The sequence below is a fragment of the Peromyscus californicus genome, unplaced genomic scaffold (assembly GCF_007827085.1).
Source record: "Peromyscus californicus insignis strain IS unplaced genomic scaffold, ASM782708v3 Scaffold_5__1_contigs__length_169319896, whole genome shotgun sequence".
Lineage (NCBI taxonomy): Eukaryota > Metazoa > Chordata > Mammalia > Rodentia > Cricetidae > Peromyscus > Peromyscus californicus.
This window is the reverse complement of record NW_026294573.1, coordinates 50,383,048-50,404,083: the sequence shown is the minus strand read 5'-3', so window position 1 is coordinate 50,404,083 and position 21,036 is coordinate 50,383,048. Positions and strand designations below refer to the sequence as shown.

The 21,036-nt window shown below is 46.0% G+C and overlaps 1 non-coding gene across 1 annotated transcript; it reads left to right on the top strand.

Moving 5' to 3' along the window:
• Window positions 1-2,929: 2,929 nt before the first annotated feature.
• Window positions 2,930-3,059, top strand: LOC128098055 (small nucleolar RNA SNORA70). Its single transcript, XR_008214088.1, has one exon. It is a non-coding gene; the product is annotated as a small nucleolar RNA SNORA70 (small nucleolar RNA).
• Window positions 3,060-21,036: the final 17,977 nt, after the last annotated feature.

Sequence of the window (21,036 nt, the reverse complement as noted above, 5' to 3'; positions counted from 1 at the left end):
CAAAGTGAGAATAACCAAGAAACCGTCTCCATCAATGGGAATCATAGAAATTCATTTCAAAGACAGTAGCAGAAAGCAGACATGGATTTTCTTTCGCCTTCTTCCCGCTTCTGAACATTATTCCATCCCCCAAGCTCATGGAAAATAAAAATATAGAGACAGTCCAAACACATAAAGATAATGCCCTTCACTCCATTTCAGTCAGATGAACTCTATCAGGTCACATTTTACATTACAGGCATGTATTCCAATCCAAACGAAACGGCGAATGTTCCAGGCATGCCTTCTCATCTGTGGCTCTCTTCTAGCAAGAATGTGTGTGAGTCATGTAATAAAAAGACAAAGTGGACTTCTAGTCCAGTGAGCAGGAACTATGTCTGAAGAAGGAAATAACATAAAAAGGACTTTTCTCCTGCAGTCTATGTGCTCTTCTCTAGTGAGCTTTTCATTTTAGATCTGCAGAAACACGTCGAAGCTCCCATGGAGGTCTCACATGTTGCCTTCCCAACCTTTCTGGCTGGAGCACCCGACAAGATACATTTGTTACAATTAATGGACCAGTCCTGACATACCACCCTTGCTTTTGTCCTTACTTTGCTCATATTTCCTTTTTTTTTTTTTTTCCTAATGATTTTGGCTTTATCTCATCTAGGAGCTCAGCTAGATACACTGAATTTAGTCTTCATTTCTTCACAGGCAACTTTTGCTGGGACAGAAGTTTCCTTGCTTGTTGTTGTTGGTGGTGGTGGTGATGGGGGGTGTGTGCGTGTGTGCATGTGCATGTGTGTGTGTTTTATGTTTGGAGACCGAGTGTCACTCTGTAGACCAGGCTAGCCTGGGACTCCGAAACCTGCCTGCCTCTGCCTCCCCAGTGCTGAGATTAAGGCTGTGTGCCACTGTGCCCGTGGAATTCTGTTTTTGATAACCACTGCAGCTCTTGGTAGTACTGGTCAGGTGTTTGGTACAATGTTGTGTTTGTTGGGACGTTCTCATGATTTTTTGCATTTTTAGAAGAGATCATAGAAGTGACGTGCCATTTCGCCACACCCTAGTAAATGAATGCACATGTTCACTGTTGTCAACCTTGGGCACATGACTAAGGTCATACAAGCCATGTTTATCCACTGTGCTTGTTCCCTTGGCCATTCTTCACTCTTTGGAAAGAAGTCACTATCCACAGCCCCAAATTCACAATGTGGAATATGGTTCACCTCCTTGAGGGCAGGCTATCTATATAAATTATTTGGCATTTCTCCAGAAGGAAACAATTTTTAAAAAATCGGCCATGTGTATTAGCTCACACCAGTAACCCCAGCACTAAAGTAGGGGACTGCCTTAAATTTAAAGCCAGCCCTAGCTACAGTGAGAAACTCATTTAAAAACAAAACAAAACAAAACAAAAAAGCAAAACAATCCAAGGTGGGCTAACCAACCCTGCAACTACCCAGGCCAAGAACTAGGGTTATGAGTTGGCCTACCCCAACACCCACCCCATCTATGATCTGCTGGAGCACATGAAGGGGCCAGTCCAAAGCTGCAGAATCTCCACGACACAGAGCAACAGGATATTCAAAAGAATCCCAGTGAGGGCCCAGTATTGACAGTGTAGCAGAAACCAGAGGCCTCGAACCAGACCAATTACTCTTTGCAATGAACACTTGCAAGTAAAGATATATGGATAAAAAGGGATTACTGTATGACTCAGTGTGGTTACACTACAGCTTCCGTGATGAGACTGATTTTCCTTTTCTTTTTTCTCTCATTTTATTTTGGGGGGGAGGTTGCAAGGGCAGAGGGCAGATATGAAGGGATGGGGAAATGAATGGGCTCAAGATGCATGATATGAGAGACACAAAGAATAAATAAAAAGAAAGTTAAAAAAAGAAGAAGAAGAAGAAGAATCCAAGGGCTGGGCATGTGGCTCAGCTGGTAGAGTGTCTGCCTACACACAAAGCCCTGGGCTTTATCCCCGGCACTGTATAAAATGGCATGGTGTTCCAGGCCTGTAATCCCAGGATTTGGAAGGTATATGTGATAGTTTGAATGCAATTGGCCTCCATAATCTCCTAGGGAGTGGCACTATTAGGTGTGGTTTTGTTTGCATCTATGGTCTTATTGGAAGAAGTATGTCACTGTGGGGCGGGCCTTGAGATTTCCTATGCTCAGGATACCGCTCAGTGTTTTAGTTGACTTCCTGTTGCCTGCAGGATGTAGGACTCTCAGCTACGTCTGCCTGCACTCTGCCAGACTCCCTGTCATGATGATAATGGACTGAACCTCTGAAACCATAAGTGAGCCACCCCAATTAAACGTTTCCTTTATAAGAGTTGCCATGGTCATGGAATCTCTTCACAGCAATAGAAACCCTAACTAAGACAATATAGAAGGATCATCAGTTAAAGGTCATCATCATCGAGCCTGGGCTACATGAGACTCTGTCTCAAAACCAAAACAAAACCAAACAAAAATAACAACAGAAATCCCCAAAACATAAGCAGCTTGTTGTCTCAACAAGCAACTGATCCCAGAAATATAATCTAAGAATAATGTGTGTCACAATATAATTAGGTTGCTGTTACTCACAAGGGCTTACAATGTCCTAGGCACAGCAGAACGTTTGAAGTCTGTGTGGCATGAATAAGAATTAGCTGCCTGCTCCAACTCTATGATGGCTGTGGTAGAAGGCCCAGGGTAGGGCAGGGTGGCCCAGTATCCCAACTGTGGATGATGTCTACAAATGAATACTTACTTGTGGCTTTTTGTTGTTTTATTTTTTTGAGACAGGGTTTCTCTGTGTAGGTTATCCTAGAAGTCGCTCTGTAGACCATGCTGGCCTTGAACTCATAGAGATTCACCTGCCTCTGCCTCCCAAGTGCTGAGATTAAAGGTTTTTTTTGTTTGTTTGTTTGTTTGTTTTTTAAAAGTGATTTTAGAGCCAACTAGGTTGACTAGCTTCCTCACTGGGTCTGGTATGCAAGGCTATATAAGCAGCAGCTTCCTAGATAGTGTATCCAGCCTGCTGCTTCTATTGGTTTCCCTATGGGATGCTGGAGATGGTTTTCTGGTGGATACAATGACCAGGATTTACACTGGCAGGTCACCCTGTCACTTTGCATCAAGCTGCAGATGAAGAAATTTGTAATGGATGCTTTGCAGCGCCAAATTCAAGTTCCCTGGATGCCAGAGGAGCCACATCTCAAAGAACTGGGCCTTCATCGAGTTTAATGCAGATGCATGTGAAGACACAGAACCTGAGAAGTGGCTCATCCTCTACGGTAGTGGGGTCACACCCATCCCTAACTGTGGTCTCCTGGACAAGTGGCGGGCCCTGTACTCCTGAGGTCTTCCGCTGTGCTGAGCCACACACCCTACCAAAGACACTAACATAGCTCACAATTAGTCTTTAAAAAAAAAAAAAAATTTAGCCTTTTTTGCTCTTTCCAGTCTTGTGTTTTATTCTCCTTTTCAAAATTAACATTTTTTAAATAGGAAAGCCATTCTCGAATGATAGAGAGCAAGAAGAGAATGCCCCTTCAATGAACTGGTCATATCTGAGGTTTGTTAAAACTGAATTACCAAAACATTCAAATAAAACAATATGCTACTCATAGCTCAGACATGGATGCTGAATGTTTACATCCTAAGAAATAACATGCTACACTTCATTACTTTGGAGATGAATATAATTTAATTTTCCCATTAATTATTAAAGTAGATGATGTGGGTCTGGGTCAAACAAGCAAAGGTCAAAGGACAACTCTGTAGAGTTGGTTTTTCTTTGCACCTTTGCAAGGGTTCTGAGCACTGAACAAGGCTTGTCAAGCACCTTTACCCACTGGGCCATCTCGATGGCCCAAGGGATGGATGTAATTTTTATCCAAGCCGGAGACTGCCAGAAAACCAGTACTGTCCACTTTTACCAGCAGAAGAGGGCGCCGTAAACAGACTTCTTGTACAGGGCCTTTCTCATTGTTTTAGGACTCCTGTTTTTCCATTTCACTAAACTAATGCCACCTTATGTCTGGAAACACACCCAAGGGGCTACAGATTTGAGAACTTTAATCACAAAAGGACATGGCAACTCATTTTAACTGCTTACTTGGAACAGTACTGCTGGTATCTTTGCAATGAAAAGTGAGGCAGTATGCCATAGAGTCTTATTACTGGACATTCAACAGCATCATCGTCCTAAATGTTTTAATGTTGATGTACGTAAAATTTATCATTTTAGGTAGCCAGTCCTGTGGGTTGTTAAGTTCATGCACATTGGGCAACCATCACCATCCACCTCCAGAATTGCATCCTCCTCCTCAAATGAAACTTTGTATGCCTAAAGTACAAATTCCTCACTTCCTCCCTGCTCTAGACTCTGGTAACAATAACCTTTTCTAGGATCCTCAAATGAGCCAATCATACAGTATCTGTTCCAAAGTTGTGCCTGCCTTCACTTAGCATTGTATCTTCAAATAATGCCATGAATATGGATATGCAAGGATCTCCCTCAGCCCCTTCTTTTCGCTTCCTTTGGACATGTACAGATATTTAATGAATACATCAACCAAATCTACGTAACAGGCTGTGCATCCCAGAAGCTTCTTAACATCACTTCTCATGGAACTGGATTAAACTCATCTGCCTTACACCTAAAAATTACTTAGGAGTGTCCTTGTTGAGATAGGATCTTACTACGTAACTCTGGCTGGCCTGGCACTGTGTAGACCAGGCTCACATAGACCAATCAGGCTTTGAACTCCTGGGTAATCCTCATGTTTCTGCCTCCCAAGAGACTACAGGTGTACACCTCACTCAGCTTTTTGGAGACCCTCAACTTTCAAAGACCCTAGGCCTGGGAGGGCTTCTGAGCCACTGCCTTAGTTCTGGCCCAGCTTGACTCCTGTCCAAATCACAGCCAATCTGTTGTGATAGTTTTGTAAATCTGACACAACCTAGAATCACCTGAGTGATAGCTTCTGGGCATGCCTGAAGATAGGGGTAGTATTTTGACTGCATTAATTAAAGTGAAAGAGCCCACTGTGGTTGGCACCATTCCCTAGGCAGTGAATCCCAGATGGTGTAACGGAGGAAGCAAGCTGAACACTAGTGTGTATACACTCATGGCTCTCTCCTTCTGACTATGAACAGAATGTGGCCAGCTGCTTCAAGCTCCTGAGGCCTTGGCTTCCCTGCTATGATGGGACTATAATCTAGAACTGCAGTTTAAAATAAACCCTTTCTGGGGGCTGAGGAGATGGTTTGGTGGCAAAGACCACTGGCTGCTCTCCCAAAGGACCCGGGTTCAATTCCCTGCACCCAGATGGTAGCTCATAGCTGTCTGTAACTCCAGTTCTAGAGGATATGGCACCATCTCACAAACATACATGCAAAACACCAATGCACATAAAAATGGCTTTTTATTAAATACGTCTTTAATAAAATTAAACAACCCCTTTCTCCCTGAACTTGCTTTTGTCAGGGTATTTTATTATATCAACGGCAAAGGAACAAGACAACTGCAACTTCCCATGCACAGGAATGTGGCTCCTGAGGTCAAGCTCGGGCAAGGAAAAAACCTGATGAATTTCTGTAAAACCAGTACGAGGGAAAACAGGAAGGTCAGGAAGGTGCTGAAACCCACACGAGAGCCAAGGACTACAAAAGCAGTCCTTCCTCAAGCCTTTTTTCCACCTGCTAAAACACTGACATTTACGACTGTTTCAAATTACTGGAAGACTCACCAATCCCAAAACTTTCTCGAGTTCATTCAGGGTTTCTGTCAAAAGTTCCTTTCAAAGGAATTTCAAGAGGGGCCCTCTCTCTCTATAACTGATCAAGAGCAGCCTAGCTCACGGTTTATGAGAAGTTGTGAGTGTGAAAACACTTCAAGTACTGGCTGTAAACACGGTCAGTGTGTTTCTGGCCAAGCAGGTGTGACCCAAGTGGATCTTTCTGGCTTCTTTTTGGATGTAGAACTGAAAGAAGAAAGAAACTAAGCCAGCACAGAGACAGTGATGGCTCCCCACTCTGTCCTGGTAGAGACGGTCTAAGACACTCCGTGACAATGTCCACTCATAAGGTTCAGCATCTGCTAAAAAGTCAAACGTGGCCAGGTGGTGGAGGCAGTGGCGCATGCCTTTAATCCTAGCACTCGGAAGGCAGAGCCAGGTGGATCTCTGTGAGTTCGAGGCCAGCCTAGTCTACAGAGTGAGATCCAAGACAGGTTCCAAAACTGTACAGAGAAACCCTGTCTTGGGGAAAAAAAAAAAAAAAAAAGTCAAATGTGGTTTTGCCCTCCCTGGCCCAACTGGGTCCTTGTTGTAGGTAAGTTCAGATGGGACCTGACTCCATATAAGTCATTGCCTGAGTTCCTTCACTACTCAGCCATCCACAGGGAGTATGGTTCCCAGGCAAACATGTTAGCCTCTGAAGAGGGAACAGGACCCTGTTTAAGCTTCAAGCCTAAAAAAACACATTCCATGTGATTACCTGGGCCCTGCAGTCAACTGTTGTAGCTGGAGAGTTTTCTCTCCGGGTCCCGCCAAACCCCGGCAGTCCGACAGCCCACTTATAAAATAAACACACAGATGCTTATATTATTTGCAAACTGTATGGCCGTGGCAGGCTTCTTGTTATCTACTTCTTCTATCTTAAATTAACCCATTTCTATTAATCTATAAGTTGCACGTGGCTCGTGGCTTACCGGTACCTTATATCTTGCTTCTCATGGCAGTGGCTGGCAGGTCTCCCTCACTCAGCCTTCCACTTCCCAGAATTCTCCTCTCTCCTTGTCCCGCCTATACTTCCTGCCTGGCCACTGGCCAATCAGTGTTTTATTTATACAGAACGATATCCCCAACAAACTGTGACCCAACAATGTCACCAACTGTGGTACTCAGTGGCTTGTCTTATTCAGTGTCCTTAGGAAGAGGGATGACTGACTATGATAAATCCCCGGTTCTCTAAGAGCCCTACTCTATTCCAGTTTTATTTCCTGCATACACGTGCATGTCTACATGCACATGCCCTTGCGTGTGTGCATGGAGAAGGCAGGGTAAACCTCAAGTGTTCCTCCTCAGGAGCTGTACACCTTGTTTGCTGAGGTTTCTCACTATGACTTGGGGATTCGGGGAGGCTGGCTGTCCAGGAAGCCCCAAGGATCTGTCTGTCTCTGCCATCCGGAACAGGGACTACAAATGCATGTTACCATGCCTGGGTTTTTAGACGGGTGCTAGGACCCGAACTCAGGTCCTCATGCCTACACCCGCACGTTAGCGACAGAACCCTCTTCAGAGCCCCCACTCATGGTACTTTTTAAGATGAAGACTGAAAACACATGCTCTTAAGGTGCTAGGTTTTCCTGCATCCATGACACGGGCTGGCATCTCTAACTTCATATCCCTGAAGCAGATCTGTGCTGCTGTGCGGAATGCTGCTTATTTATTTAACAGAATAAAATAATTTATTTTCATGTAGAAATGACATTCTATAGTGATTTTTTTTTTTTTTGAAAAGCCACATCACTCTCCATTCCTTAAGCATGGGTGTAATTTTATTCATGTGACATCAATACTGTTTGACACCTAACACTACCCTTCTCCCTATTTAACTTGGAACATCTAACAGTGTAGGGATAAGTGTGAAGCTCTTAAACAAGTTACCTTTTTCATTTATAAAATGGCTCCTTTCTCTCAATACCACTCTAGATATATTGATTTGTCCTTAGGACTTCCAAAGACTCAAAGGTTCACAGGCCTTCTATCTACTCAGCACAATGGTATTGACATCCCATGGAAACTACTCCGTTTTTCTCCTTCCCGTTGCCAACGGGAGCCTGGAAGAGTAAACACGGGAGTGCTGTGAAGTGTCTGGTCCTGTCCTGGTGTGCTCCTTCCCATTCCTCTTCCGTCTTCTGTGATGAGACTTCTTGAACGGAAGGCAAGATGGCTGCCATCCTTCAGTTATCACAGTACTGTACCTTTAGAATGGACAGCATCAGCACTGTGATAACTGAGCCAGGGCAGCCTGTCAGTCACCATGTTCGTCAGGGGCATCACTCCCTTCAAAGGCGCCCCGTGGAGTGAAGGACTGAAAGACAGACAGAAGGAAGCAGAAGAAAAGGGGTTAGATGATGAGGGTGAGACATGAAAAGGCCAACTGAACTACACTGGAAGGAAAGGCGAGCACGTGACTCACACCCACCAATGGAGGAAACACAATTCAACTTTCCTCCTGGTTATCCCCCCATCACACACCCGCCAGGCATGTCTCCCGTGTTCACAGACCGCATCTCCGCAGCCTCATGTGTGCAGGAAGTATCTCTCCAAGGAAGATTACATTTCAAGACCTGTCCTAGAGCCAGGCTTGCTGGCACACGCCTTTACCCCAGTACTCAGGAGGTAGAGGCAGGCGGATCGCTCTGAGTTCAGTGAGACATGGTTCCATCACCAAACATGACAGTATACTTCACAGCTGACTAAGAGTCGATAATTTTCTATGTGTTTTTCATGTAACTTTCACAAAAAAAACCTATGGAGTTAACTATGAATTGTTCACAAACTCATCTGAAAAGGGATTATGGAATGAGGTTAGGTATCATAAGACCACCTTACAGACAACAACAACAACAACAAACCCAAACCACAAAGGGGGTGGGGATGGATATGATCCAAAGCCATGGTACACATGTATGAAACTGTCAAAGAATAAAAAGCATAGACAGACAGACAGACAGACAGACAGACACACACACACACACACACACACACACACACACACACACACACACACACACAAGAGGGCTCAGCAGATATGAGCACTAGTTGCTCTTCCAGAGGACCCGGGTTCAATTCTCAGCACCCACATGGTGGCTCACAACTGTCTGTGACCCCAGTCCTAGGGGAGCAAATGCCCTCTTCTGGCCTCCTTGGGCATCAGGCATACATGTGGTACATAGACATACACTTAGGAAAACACTCATACACATGGAAAACGGAAATAAAAATAAATCATTCCACTTTATGGGAAAAAAAAAACCAAACACAGAGCACAAACTGCTCTTACAGAGAACCTTATCATGAATTCTCTTATAGAGAATCCATTCCCAGTCCCCACACGGTGGCTCACAAGCATCTCTAACCCCAGTTCCATAGGATCTGATGCTCTCTTCTGGGCCCTGCACACACATCGGGCACAAGCACCCATGCAGGCCAAAGACTCACACCCATTAAATACAAAGAAAGCTGGTGTGGTGACGCACGTCTTTAATCCCAGCACTCGAGGCTGAGGGCGGACGAACGCTGTGAGCTCAAGGACAGCTCTCTCTACAGGAATACATAAACTCCCTGTCCAAATAAATACATAAATAAAGTCTAATAAAACAATTAAAAAACCTGGCCAGGCGGTGGTGGCGCATGCCTTTAATCCCAGCACTCGGGAGGCAGAGCCAGGTGGATCTCTGTGAGTTCGAGGCCAGCCTGGACTACCAAGTGAGTTCCAGGAAAGGCGCAAAGCTACACAGAGAAACCCTGTCTCGAAAAACCAAAAAAAAAAAAAAAAAAATTAAAATAAAAATTAAAAAACCCAGAAACTGAGATAGTATGTGTTTTACCTAAGACCTTATAACTAGGTTAATGTAAAATGCAGGCCTCAATCCATTTCCATAGACTGGATTAGGTCTTTTTCTTCCCTATTCATCCCATCAGTAGCCAGGATACTCAGTTTATACCATTTACAAACATTTTTTTCTTTTCTTTTTTTTTGGTTTTTCAAGACAGGGCTTCACTGTGTAGCCTTGGCTTTCCTGGAACTCACTCTGTAGACCAGGCTGGTCTCAAACTCACAGAGATCCACCTGTCTCTGCCTCCCGAGTGCTGAGATTAAAGGCGTGTACCACCACCGCCCAGCTATTTTTTTTTTAATGTGCATTGGTGTTTTGCCTGACGTATATCTGCATGAAGGTGTCAGACCCGGGAGTTATAGACAGTTATGAGCTGCCACATGGGTGCTGGGCATTGAACCTGGGTCTTCTGGAAGAGCAAGCAGTCAGTGCTCTTAACTGCTGAGCCACCTTTCCAGCCCCTACAAACATTTCTGAATATTTTGTTTTAGAAACCTAGACCATTTAACAAAAATTAGTGGTCTGTGCTGTAGGAAGTAATCCCTTCTCAAATAATGAACTACTGCTCTAGCTGCTAAACAGTCATGTATGTACTGACACCGCTGGGCAGTGGTCAGTGCGTCCATGGCACGTTTCCACTAGTGTTTATGTCAATTCCACAGTAATAATAGAGAAAGGCTAAAGACCTTTGGAACGCCTTATTTCTGATGATGATGATGATGATTATATTCTTTTGAGACAGGGTTTCTCTGTGTGCCCCTGGCTGTCCTGGAACTCACTCTGTAGCTCAGAATGGTCTAGAACTCAGAGATCCATCTGCCTCTGCCTCCTGAGTGCTGGGATTAAGACGTGAGCCACCACCACGCTGGTGGAATGCCTTTAAAAAAAAAAAAAAAGGCAACACACACATCACTTCCATTACTATTAGCTGTCCCTTTGAGACACATACCCTGAAATTATTTCAGGGATGAGTCCTGCTTTTGATAAAAGGTACAAAAAAGGTGTGCATGGTAGCACATGCTTTTAGTCCCACTAGGGAGGCAGAGGCAGGTGGATCTCTCTGAGTTCTAGACCATTCTGAGCTACATAGTGAGACTTGGTCTCAAAAAAAGTACAAAAAGTCTCTAAAATTCGAATGCCAGCATCAGAATGTCAACTTATTAAAACCATGAGTCATCCCATCTTTCCACGTCAGTCATAATGTCTCAAACCGTTTCAGCACGAGCAGAGCTTGACAGGTATTTAAAAAATAATTATGTTTTCAATTAGGAATTCGCTCAATTTCAAAGACTCATTATATGCAGATCAGACATTAACTCTGCCTCACATAAGTCAGATGGGTGAACCAATACTTTAGATCAGGAGTCAGAAACCAGAATAGCACAATGAATCTAGCTAAACAATTAGCTCTATGTACTGTGAAACTGACCTTAATCTTTAGAAAAGTAATATCCAAATGAAATCATCCGCCTCCACAGAAATTAGAAGCAATCTCTCCAAAGTGCAAAACATGCAGGTCTTAGCAAACTGATGTAATGCAGAGTTAAGACACAAGGTGGCAGTAAAGATCAAAATAAAGAATGAGTTGGATCCCACAACCCATGTTTCCTGGAAATGGTTGCATGTTTTCTCCCAAATCATAAACATATTATGTGAACAGAGCTATTTTTATTGTTATAAAATTTTGAAAGCTGAACCACCAGAAAGTATAAAAATACTAACACCTAATTTCTCCTGACCACAGCATCTTCTCCACTTACGGAAACATACTTGAACTCCAGCATGCACTTGGTTGTCAGCAGAAAGGTCCCTGCCTGGATGGGTAACACTGTAACTGGATGTCTAGAACTCCAAAGGGAATTTAATGTGCGTTATGTACATCATCGCTGAAGTTCACTATATTAGCCAAATTCACTCTACCAAAACTTACATGTTTATGAAACCTTTCTGATGACATGACTACATAGTTCCTTTTTTAACTCATTTTTTTCTTTCACTATTTTCATACTTAAATTAGAAAAAAAAAAAAAAAGCCAAGCACTTCACTATTGTGTGAGTATTAAATTTTGTCTCAGACCAACTGTAGAGAAGTCTCAAGGAGGAAAAACATGGGTTTGCAAAATGGCCTTTGTGCCAGCGTGTCTGCAGTCTCAGCGTTCAGGAGGCAAAGGCGACAGGCAAGCAGTAGACCACTTAGTAAGGCCCCATCTCCAAACATGAGTCAAAAAGAGTTGGGGATGTCGCTCAGTGGCTTGCCTCACCCACGCGAGGCCCTAGGTCCAATTCTCAGTACCTCAAAATGGCACCTTACACTGTTTCTTCTTGGAAATTCCCTTTATAAATGTATATCCTTGTAAAACAAAACCAGAAAGACTTCTTCCATGTATTTCTCTTCTGCAAATGAAATTATTTTAATGAAAAGCAAGAGCGTACAGATACTCAGGCTACCGCAGGAAAGTCTCGCAGACCGTAAGAGAGGGACAAAGCCGGCGACATGGTGCGCTTTCCTCCGGATGGTTAACTCAGTTCTCACGCGAAAAATGACAAGACAGCCACGCGTGTGCTTCACGCCTGTTTAACCCAGCACTCGGGAGGCAGGATGACTGCTTTGAGTCCCGGGTCAGCCTGAGCCGCAGAGTGAATTCCAGGCCAAGCTGAAGTAGAGAAGAGACCCTGTCTCAAAAACAAACAAAAAACAAAACTAACCCCACCAAGGACAAAAACAATGGAAAAAAAGAACCAGTTTCTTAATAATGCAGGTACAAAACTTCTTAAAACCCAAGTTGTTCACTGACAGTGAGTGCTGTGCCTTAGACTTTGCCCGAGTGACACAGAATACAAATGGTCACACTGAAGACATGTTGTGTCCCTGCCCTCTGTAAGCTAAAAAATTAACATAGGAACTAAAAACAATTAAATACTGACTGTATACTTCATGACCGCAGACACACGAAGCTGCCTGTAAGTTAGAATGTTTTAAGACTGTTGCTGGCTACCTTAAATTCACAATCCCTTTAAACGTGAAAACCATAAGCCAGCTCAGTGACAACATCAAATATTACACCAACGTACTGGCAGCAGGAGGCCAGATGTCAGCACCTGCCTGCTTGGAGCATGCAGCATGCACAGGTGGGATGCACCTGCTGCAACCTCTGCTATACTGCACTTTGAGAAACTAACTTGTCAGCTGGGTGTGCTGTCACCTTTAAACCCAGCACTCAGGAAGCAGAGGCAGATGGATCTTTGTGAGTTTGAGACCAGCCTGGTCTACAAAGAGAGTTCCAGGACAGCCAGGGCTGTTATACAGAGAAACGCTGTGTCAAAAAACCAAATCAAAAGAAAAAAAAAAAAGAAAAGAAAGAAAAGAAAAGAAAAAAAGAAATTAACTTGTGCCAAAGACTTGTGGGAAACCCTGGAGAGGGTTACAGGGTTTTTGTTTGTTTTGTTTTGTTTTCTCCCTTAAGGAGAAAGATTAGTTAAAAGTCAAGGCAAAAAGTCCTGTTCAAACCAGCCGTGACATTCAAGCACAACCCCCACTAGAAGGGCATCACTGTTCCATCCACTCCGAGGACTGGCCTCAAAAAAGAGCTCATGCTGCATAGGAGCCGGTCCATGTGGATGAGAATAAGCAAACGCCCTTTCAGAGAAGACATGCACAAGGCCACACAGGCAGAGGCCTGGCGAGACGGCTCCATGGGTAGAGCCGCTTGCTGCGAAGACTGATGCCCCAAGCTCCATCCCTGGGGACCTAACATGGTAACAATTCCACAAACTGCCCTCTGACCTCCACACAAGCACCATGGCTCACGAATAGCAGAACACACACACACACACACACACACACACACACACACACACACACACACTTTAATTTAATAAGAACAATTAAGACAGTAAAGTAAAACAAGCACAGAAAATAAGCTTTGTTCCTCGAGCTCATCATGATTTTGGTCCAAAAGGGCTCTAAAGAGACTTTTAAAAAAATAAGTAAATTGACCCACACACTCCTTTTTAAAAGCCTTTCCTTTTAATACATGCACTCAGTGTAAACGTATTTAGTCTACTCAAGTTACTTTACTTTCTGACTCTGTTTTGGATTGCATTTTATACCCAGAATTTAGATTTTATAGTTTACTCACAAGTTATTTCCACTCTGTGTTTACCTCTATAGAATATGCTTTTACAGTAATCAAAACCATACCAATTGAGGCAGTGTGTGCTGGTACACACCAGGAATCCCTGCCCTTGGGAGGCCAAGGAAAAGAACTCATTTGTTTGAAGCCAGCTTGGGCTACACAGTAAGTTAAGGCTAGCCTAGGCTACAGAACAAGACCCCATCTGATAACAACAACAACAATTAATAATAACAGGGGCTGGAAAGATGGCTAAGTACTTAAGAGCATAGTTGCTCTTCCAGAGGACCTGGGTTCAATTCCCAGCACCCACAAGGCAGCTCACAATGGTCTGTAATTCCAGCCCCGGGGGATCTGGCGTCCTTTTCTGGCACGGTACACAGACATGCATGCTGGCAAAACATCCATACACATAAAATAAGAATAAAGGCTAAATTTTTTTTTAAAGACTTACAAATAATAACAGTAAAAGCAACCAGTCAACCAAATAGTTTCTCTTACAAAGTTACTCATTACCAACAAAAAAAAGATTAGTGGCAGCTAGGCACAATCCCAGCACTAGAAGGTTCCGGCAGGATGATCTGGAGTTCATGGGCATCCTGGTCTACATAACCAAACCGCGCCTATCAAAGAAGTTAGCTTCAGATTGCTCACCCACCACTAGGCATCCCTAAAAACGTCTGATGGTTTTCCGCTGGCCCACGGTGTCCTCTTTACTGCAGGACTGCCATTTAAATGTTGGGTCTTAGGTTCTGAAATTCCCCTAAAGCACAGATAAAGGGGATAATACCAAAGATTTAACACTGATCTCCAATTCCAGAGCCTTCTGGCTAGACCATAAATATAATCACACACCACTTCTCTGCAGGGTCCACCGTTCTCACTTCTATCCCTCCACCTGTGAAATGAACACGTTTCTACTGGTAAGGCATGCCACAGTGACATCTCTCTCAAGAGAGGACATTGCACACCCTGACACTGTGTGTGGGTAATAACCAGTCAACTCTTTCCGAAGTCACACAATGTTCTTTTCATGTCCCTTCACGGCACTTATCAGTCATGTCCCCAAGTTCAGCAAATATTGGCTCTTCATTTCTCTGGTTATCAACACAATTGCATATTTGATTGCTTCCTTTGCATCATATTGGACAGTTGTCATTCATAAAATAAGAAGCCAGCAGGTTGATTTCCAAGTCTGATGCCAGCCTGGTTTATGTAGTGAATTCTAGGCCAGCCAGGGCTACATAATGAAACCCTGTCTTGACAAACAAGCAAACTAATGCCCTTCCAGTGCCATTACTGAATTTCTTCAGACAAAACAAAACCTCCCAAAGCAAGCGCTCTTTATTCTTTGGTTTTAGGAGTAGGTGATCCTAGGAGCCCCGAAGTAGGTGCGGAGATTAAATTAAGAAGAAAGACAATGAAGGTAAGAGAGGACCGACAAGATTATCCACATGTGTCCTGACTGCGACCACGTCCCCTAGGACTTTCGGATACATTCTGTTACTCCTTCTTAAACAAGCAGCTGCTGGGAGGTAGGCCACTTCTCCCAAACTTCCCACAATCCACTGCTAGCCCCTGTAAAACCTTCCAGTTTTTTTGTTTTTTTTAAACCTCCTGAAAAGCAGACACTAGGAGCTCTGAGATAAAGTACTATATTCATGTGCTTGGGTCCTCAAGTCTTGACATGCACCACGGCAGTAGAAAGTAGACAGTGGATGAAGCTCTTCGCAATCAATCCATGACCATAAAGATGGAATGCCTAAACCAAAGTAGCCCCCCAAAGGCGTGGCATCTACCGCTGCAATGTCACTGTATCCCCGAATACAGTTAAGGTGTCAAACAAAGTAAGACTTACCAAAGTTACAAAGTTTCATATGTGCCTTTCAATTCTCTGTAGCCACATTTTTTAAAAACTAAAATTAGCTGGGTGTGGTGGTCCACACACCTTTAGTCCCAGCACTTGGGAGGCAGAGGCAAGAGGATCTCTTGGAATTCGAGGCCAGCCTGGTCTACAAGGGAAGTTTCAGAACAGCCAGGGCTACACCAAGAAACCCTGTCTCGAAAAAACAACCAACCAACCAACCAGCCAAATAAACACCAGAAAATGAAGTAAGGGTCATATTAATAACCTGTCTTTCTTTTCTGTACTGTCTTCAAAAATCTGCACTGTATCTTCTATTTAAAGCATATCTTGATTCCAGTACTGAATTTTCAAGAGACATCTAATCTATATTTAGATTCTAAAGTATATGTGGTTTAAAAAGTAGACACGGATGCTAATGTCTATTTCCCAAACATACTTCAGTTTCCAATACCTGAGTCAAGTATGGATTTTAAAAATGAAATAAGTTTAAAACATCAGTCATCAGCCCCCCTGTATTTTCCATGGCTGATGCCTACGGTTGCTAGGGGCTACTGTAGTGACAGGTACTACCCTGTCAGTCACCTGGATTCTTTTAAACATGAATCAGAATAAAAGACGTTACCTCAGTAACCAACAAGTCTTGCTACAGTATATACCAAGTGTTCTAGTGTTTTCATTTCCTAATACTTGGTTACGCAGCTGTTTCTGGAAAGCCTGCTTGGTAAGGAGAAAGGCGAACTGCAATTCAGGGGCATAACGGAAACATTAAGTTTAGAGACACCAGCCAAACCTAGTGGTACATGCCTTTAATCCCAGCACTTGGGAGGCAGAAACTGGCACATCTATGAGTTCGAGGCCAGTCTGGTCTACAGCGTGAGTTCCAGGACAGCCAGGGCTACACAGAGAAACCCTGTCTTGAAAAAATAAATTAGAGATACCGGGGTTAATTTCCAAGGAAAAGGAAAGAAACTTTGACACTAGGCTTCTTTGTCTGGGACGTTAGTCACCCCGTGAAAGTTACAATCATTGTTTACACTAAGCCTCTCAACTTACACAGAACAGCTGTCACTGTAGACTGGCATCCTGTCTTCCTGAAGCACCCCTTCCTAGCTTCTCTACCATGGCTGATATATCGGATGGTAGAGCATTAACCACAGAAATGACCTTCTGTTTACACACCACAACATGTGAATAACAACAAACAAACACCACACCAAATTCTCATTCATTAGCCTCAGCATCCCAGCCTACCTTGAGAAAAGCATTTACTAACACTCCAACAACTTCCCCCTCCCTCAGTGTCAAAGTTCACTTTGTCCGTGCCCCCCCCCCCCTGCCCGCGGCAGGCAGCTGGTTTAAAAGTTGATCTCATGAAGGAGCTGGATTCCTAAGGTAGTTCTATTTTGAGCCTTCTTCCTGTTCTGAAGCTAAAGTTGGAAGGGTTTAGGTGGTGATGTCATGGAAGGGAGAGGTGGCTTTTTCAGAAGGGTCTTCTCTGGCAACTCTGAGGCCACTTAGGTGGTGAATGACTCGGAGTGCTCCCTTTACATTCTCCTCTCCTGCCCTTCCCACCGGAGTCCCAGTGAGTCACCAGCCAGGAAGAAAATGAATTCCAATAGCGGGGCAATCACACTTGCATATTTTATATGTGAAACGTAATAAATGAAAAGATACAGGAGAAAAATGCCTAACTCTAGGAAAAGGGGGATGACTACCTTTCTCCACCCACGTCCTCCAAACATCTATAAGGCCAGGAGCAAAGGGTGTGTGTGTGTGTGTGCAGAAACAGCTGTTAGGAAGAATTTAGGAATTACATGTAGGAGGCTCCCGGGGAGTGCTACTGGGGTATTCGGAACCGGAACCCAAGGACACCCCCCCCCCATCCCTTCTCTCTCCCTCCCTCCTGTAAGAGACTTGGGGCTGGGTGTGCCTTCGGCTTGGGAGGCATTTGGCTCTGGAGAACGGCAAGGGGCCAGGGTGCGGCCCACCGGGAATAAAAGCTTGGGCCTGGTTCTGGGCTAAGTTTAGCGGAAGAGTAGAGGAGACAGGGGAAGTGCGGATCTGAGTGGAAGACACGCGGTGGAATTTAAAAAAAAAAAAAAAAAGCCCCCTGAGGGGCATCTCTCTTAACTTAAGCCCAACAGTTTATTGCTGATGATGTAGGAAAAGGATGAAAAAAGAGACAAATTCTAACGTAAACTGTAAACTGCAACTTCTTGGGGGTTAGAGGCCTGACGTAGCAAACGCTATCAGCAGGTGAAAAGAAGCGCCTTTTACCAATTCTGGGGTGTGGAGGTCTGGCCAAGCCCTGGTGGGCAGGTCACTGCCTGGCTTCTTAGCTCACCTCGCCTCCAAAGCGGGAAGAAGCATAGGTGTGGTCTTTCTCCAGGAAGGTGGCAGCTGGCTACGCGGACGGAGCAAGGGAAAGGATTCCTCACCGGGAAGGAGGGGAGGAGCCCCGGGGTCAGCTGCGGCCAGGAGCCAGGGTCTCCGCCAAGTCCCCTCCCCCTCCCTGAAAACCGACCTGGACCAGCATCGATTACAGCAACACCCTCTCACCTCCCCAATAATCTTGCTAATAATAATAACAAACCCAGCCCCCCTGGCCCACGCTTAAAAACAAACAAAACAAAAAACCCAGAGCTCTGAGCGATGGAAATAAACAGGTGAGCCCAGGGAGAAGCGGGAAAGAGTGGGGATGGAAGAAGGTTGGGGGGGGGGGAGGCGTTCCCGAACGTGCGGGGAAACCGAGCCTTTCCCACCCTCTGTCCTCTCTCCTTCTCCCTGTCCCCGAGAGTCTGCGTGACAGGCTACGAACCTCAAACCCCACTCTGACAGCCTTCCCGCAGCCCGCGCCCTCCGCCTGCCTACCCTGGGCTCCCGCGTCTTGGCTTCGGGGACCGCGCGGGGCTCGCCCGCACCCCGGCCCGCCGCCGCTGCCCCCGCCGCCGCCGCCGCCGCCGCGGGGACTCCTCTCTTCCTCTCTCCGCCTCCTCCTCGCAGACTCCTCCCGCCGGATCCATCATGTAAACAACATCCCGGCTCTATTTCCAGCGGCCGCGGGACGGCGAGGGAACGGCGCCAGCGCCCAGCCACCGGGCGGGGGTGGGGAAAAGCGAGTGCGCCACAGCTCCCAGCCCGGCCCCGCGCCGCCGCCCCGCGCCGTCCGCCGCCTCCCCGAGCTGGCGCCGTGCGCTCCTGGGCGTCCGGCCGCAGCCTCCGCCCCCGCCGCCGCCGCCTCCGGGCCACGGGGCACCCGGCCGGCCGGGTGCGAGCGCCGTGCGCGCGCCGCACAGTCGCTCTCCGTGCCCGGCGGGCCGGCCAGGGCGCGCCGTCAGCCCGGGGGCCGAGAGCGCAGCGCCCGGAGCGCGCACACGGACGCCGCCCCCGCGGCCGCGCGCGCCCCTCACCCACCTGCGCCCTCGGGGGTCCCGGGCCCCCTTCCTTTGTTCTTCCCGCTATTTGCATGAGGATTATCTAATGACGCAGCAAGGCTCGCCACAACGTGACCGTCGCCATTTTTCTGTTTTTATTCTAGCTCTGCCATGTGATAGATTGGGGAGGGGGGTGGAAAGGGGAGAGAGACAGGATTGAAAAAAAAAAAAAAAAAAACTTCCGGGTCTCATGACCGGGAAGGGAGAAAAACAAAAGGGAGACGAAACACAACTCCGGGCAAAGGCCGTGGTGCGTGCGCGCGCGTGCGCGCCCGTCTCTCGGTCCTCGGGAGCCAGAGGCCGGGGTGCTCAGAGCATCCTCCCGCCAGGATCCGTTGATCCGGGATGTGCGGGCCGCGTGCTCCATCCTTCTGCTGGGTACCCGGCTGCCTGCCCTCGCCTAGCTCCAGCGGCCCAGGGTTCCCTTCAATTGACAGAATTGAAGGACCGCAGCATTTCTTAAGTTGTAAAACAGTTCGCTCCGATGCTGGTCCTGGCGACCACCGCGTGGTGAGGGCAGACAGAATCGGACCCGTTCAGATTTTCCTTCTGCTCCCTTTTCGCTCTTTTCCTAAAGCGGGACGCGCAGCTTAGGTGTGATTTGTGGCGTTGCAGACTTAGTTATTGGTTTTTTCTTGGGGGGGCGGGTGGGGCATGCATCTCAGCTGGATTTATTGAGGTAGAAAATTTAAATAAGTGGTTGTTGAGTGCCAGGGAGGGTTAAGAAGACAGTTGTAGAGCACTGGGCGGATTCATGTTTTACCGTGTTAATTCACATTCACGGGGCGTGAAAAGTGTCCCGAGTTCACGGCTGCTGAAGGGATAAATGCCTGGAACTCTGCCAGGTCTCTCCGTGACAGAATTTGGTACTTTAGGTTACTAGTGTGTTTCCCGGAGCTTTCACTTTTGTTTCTCTTCTCTGAGTGCCTCTCTTAGGATTGAAAGCAGAAGTGGACCGGAGCCTTGACTAGGGCGCTTCAACTTCACAGATTAGGAACACAGCGCAGCCCCAGGCCACCTATCATAGCAGCAGACCCATATTGGACCCGAGGCTCACTTGTTAACTGAGGGGGTGAAGGGGAGCATAGAACTGTGCAGCTGTGGTCTCGAAACGTTCGTGTGCCTAGAACTGAAAGATGGAGAACTCTCAGAAGTGCTGACCCGTCAGGACTGCTGGGGGATTCGTGACCTCTTTCCGGTCTCCTTTCTTGAGACTGGACTCAAGTATGCGCATCTCCCCTTCCCCTTCTGCTGGGGGAGCTTGCCTTGTCGTTGAACATGACTACGTGTTTGCTGTGAACTGTTTCTGTTACGTTCAGAGATGACGGGTCTCCTTGTGCCATTGTGGCCTTGTAATATTTGTTTCATGGTGCCGGTCAACGTCGGTATTCAGGACAGTGACTGTCTGTCCCGCTCACTACTGGGGACAGCGCTGAGAACCACAGCTAGCTGCAGTCGTCACTGCTTTCTTGCCATGGAAGCCAAGGGAGGCCAGAAGCAGACCTTTCCCACAATCCCATCCCGACCAGTCTAGGAAATTCCTTGCATGTTTCCAGTGAAGGGGGGACACTGGAGACATTTCATGGGGCTTACACCTTTGCCGACCATCCTTGGCAGGCTTCTTTAGTTGCACATCCAAGCAAAACATACTTTGTTCTCCCAACTTCTTAACTAACTGCTTTTCCCCACCTTATTTTTTAACTATATTTGGCTCCTCTTCTTTAAATTCTTTCTGATTCAAGTAAATAAACTAGTTATGCCAACTCTTGCCGTTTTGCTTTCATGGACTAGACTACAAATGCTTGAGGAAGTTGAAGCTGTGACTTAATCTTCTTGAGCCTAGAATCAAATCATAGCCTCCATGTTTTACCTTGGGAGGTAGAAATGGAACCCAGGGTCTCATGTATGCTATGGAAACACTGCCCCGGGTTGGCACCCTTGAGTCACAGAACCTCTAGATCTGGTATCCTATGAATTAGCTGCCAATGC